We start from the raw sequence: 3,382 nt of genomic DNA, 5'->3' as shown, positions 1-3,382 counted from the left end.
GGAAGGGCTTCTTTTTGAAGCTTGGACACAATGATGGGTTGCAGAAAATCAAGTAGAGATTCTGGAATGGCCTTGGTAGAATTTTGAGGAAGATGTCAAGAGGCTCAGAGGCGTGCTTGTTAGAATGGACATTTAATAGAGACCAGCCAGCCCACCAGCTGACCGTGTTCCCTGGGAGGGCCCAAAGGAGAGCCCCTTTACTAAAGGAATAGAGAATGTGCTAGTGAAGGGGCCTCCAGCCTCATTGAGAAGCTCAGTGGTAGCTTCCTCTTATAGCCCGGGGTTGATAGTGGGAGGTTGAAGCTAGACTCCCTTGTATCAAATGGGAATGATACAATTCCAGAATAGCAGAGGCAAGGTGGATTTAATGATCGTAATGGACAGCAATGCTGGAATAGTAACTAGGAGGCCTAGAGGTGCAGGGCTCTCTGGCAAAGAATAACAAACCGTGGCATTGCTAGGGGCAGCTAGCTGGGGAGCAAATAGGATGCTGCTTGGCTTGTCCAACCAAAATAGACCCCAAGAACAGAGGATCAGAGTGTTGAAGTTGGTGGCCCAATGCAAGATCATAATCCCTCATCTGGTTTCCAGGTTTGAGCCAGTTCTCAGATCCAGAACCCTGTGATTAAGGGAGATCCTCTCATAGAAACTCCTGGAAAACCTCAGAATACATGGTACGAATTCCCCCAACCCTCCTCCAGGGGGACCTGGACTACAGGGAAGGAAATCACCCAGGGTTCACTGCACCATGCCCTGCGGAAAGGGGACCACCTACATATTTCAAGGGCAATTGGATCCGGAGCTTGAGCTGACACCCAAGGCCAGAGAAACCAAAGCACCATCACGATGGCATAGAGTGGGTTTGTGAAAAACAGGTGATAAATGGAGTCTTGGCCTCTTTCCATTTCATAAATGACCACCGAGTCTGCCAGCCCACACTGTGATAATGTTCGTGGTTTCTGCGTGCTTAATTGGGTTGGATATGTTTGGCAGCTGGAGGAACCCTCTTATTGGTTCCTGCCCCAAAGTGGGGAAGCTATCATGGTAGGAAGGGCCAAGTGGAAGCCCCCGGAGCTGCTCAGCATTCCAGCCAAGACGGCAAATTAGAAGCAGTAACTCATCCCAGCTGAAATGGCAGAAAATCATGCCCCACTGAAAGGTCGCAGAGGCGGTGGTTCCCGTATCTCTGTTTAATGCACTGAGTCGGCCCTTGCAAAAACCAGACGGGTCATCGAGCGTGGTGCTAAACCCCCTGCAAATGTAACCAAACAGCAGAGCCAACGGCTGCTGCTCTGTTAGGTGTTACTGGAGCAGAGCCACACAAGGGTAGGCTCTTGGTGTTCTGCTGTTGTATTGTATTTTATCAAGGGTTTGGCTCAGCCTACTGGTGTGGACAGAAATTAGAAAATTAGCGTGTTGCCGGGGCGCCTGAGTGGCTCAGTGGGTTAACCCTCCGACTTTGGCTCAGGTCATGAGCTCACGGTTGGTGAGTTCGAGTCCTGCATCGGGTTCTGTGCTGACAGCTCAGAGCATGGAGCCTGCTTCGGATTCTGTGTCTCCCTCCCTGCCCCTCCCCTGCATGTGCTCTGTCTCTCTCTCAATAATAAATCAATATAAAAAAATTAAAAAAAAAAAAAGAAAAGAAATTAGAGCGTTGCCACACCATAACTCCATATAGGGTGGGCCCTAAGATAGTGGTAGGGGATGTCCTCACAGGGGCCAGAGTTCAGAGCAGTACACCAAGCCATCAACTTGGCGTGGAAAGAGAAGTGGTCTCTGATAAGGACCCTGGGTGCTGGCAAATGGCTTGGCTGACTGTCAGGTGCCTGGGTAGCAGGGGAAAGGACCTAGAAGAACACGAAGAAGCAATCGGGAGAAGGGAAGGGGCATCTGGTAGACATATGGGGTATATGGTGTGGGCACCAAGTGCATGGGTCCTTGTGTCTCATGTCAGTCAACGACGACGAGAAAACATCTACTGATAAGTCACCGAAGAACCAGGGGAATGGAATGACGTAGATTTCAGCCAACCTCTGTCCTCGACCACCCAGTGCCTTCATCCATGATGAAGAGTATTTGTGGACCCAACAGCATGAGCTCCTGATAGCCACGGCTGGCCTTGCGACTGCTGTGGCTGGTTGTCCTGGCCTAAAAAGCCACACAGCCCAGCACTGAGCCTGGGGTTTTCAGGAGACCAACTACCACTAGATGTCAAGTTGATCCCAATGGAATCCTTCTTGTCTGGAAAGAACCGTGATGAATCCTCATTAGGATTGGTACATGTTCTGGGTATAGGTTTGCTTTCCCGACCACCGTGTGTCAATCAGCACCACTTTCCAAAGGTCCATGGAGACTAAATGTGGGATCCTGAATAACATCCCCTAAGAACAAGGGACCTATCTTAAAGCAAAGGAGTTGTGACAAATGGGTGCATGATCGTGGTATCCAGTGGCCTTTTCATGTACTATTTCATCCAGAAGTGGCTTATTGAATAAAATTGGAATGACCTCTTAACATTTAGCTAATGCACCAGCCTAGGGATGATACTCTCAAAAGGGTATGGTGCTGTCCTTCAAGAGATCATAGGCTTAGATCCAAAAGCCAAGGTCCAAAGTAAGAATGGCTTTTCTCCACACCACTTCCAGGGACTCAGGTGGGGAAGTTGTGCTTTCTGCCCCATAACATTTGGCTTTTCTGGGTTGGAAATACTGGTTACTTGTATGGAGGGGATAGGTGTACCAGGGGCATAATAATAGTTCCACTGAGCCCAAAGCTGTGGCCGATAGCTTCTGGGGCTTCTCAGCTCAGTGGGTTATCAGACAGACAGGATTTACTACACTGGCAGGGGTAACTGATCATGACCGTCATGAGCAAACGGAGGGAAGGAAGAACTGGTTGGGACCGTGTGGATTCACTGGGCCACCTCTTGGTGCCCTTATGCCTGGCGGCAGTCATGATCGGGCAAATGCAGCAACCGAGGCTTTACGAAGATCCTGGAAGCCGGGGGCTGAAGGGCTGGCTGAGGAGCTTCCTTCCGTCTGCAATAAAAGCCACCGGAAGGAGATGCTGAATCGGGACCAAGCGCAGCAGAGGTGATCGGAGTCTCTCTAGCCAATCCTCTTGTCAGTCCTTTTTTTTTTTTTAAATTGTGATCACGACTTCCTAGAGGGGGCAGGGCTGGGATGGCATGAACAGCGGGATGTGAGCAACTCTAGCAGATAGCCTGGGCTCCCCGCTCATAACTTCTTGGCCTGCACACGTCAACAGTGTCCGACAGTGAGCACCAGTGATTCTCCACCTACGAGCTCTCTCTTGACCTACTCAGGATGCGCCAGAGTGTGGGGGCTTTCCACCTCCAGGAGCAGCCCTCAGCAATGACAGA

Source organism: Acinonyx jubatus, chromosome E1 (assembly GCF_027475565.1).
Source record: "Acinonyx jubatus isolate Ajub_Pintada_27869175 chromosome E1, VMU_Ajub_asm_v1.0, whole genome shotgun sequence".
In the NCBI taxonomy this organism is placed as follows: domain Eukaryota; kingdom Metazoa; phylum Chordata; class Mammalia; order Carnivora; family Felidae; genus Acinonyx; species Acinonyx jubatus.
This window is presented reverse-complemented; position numbering follows the sequence as displayed.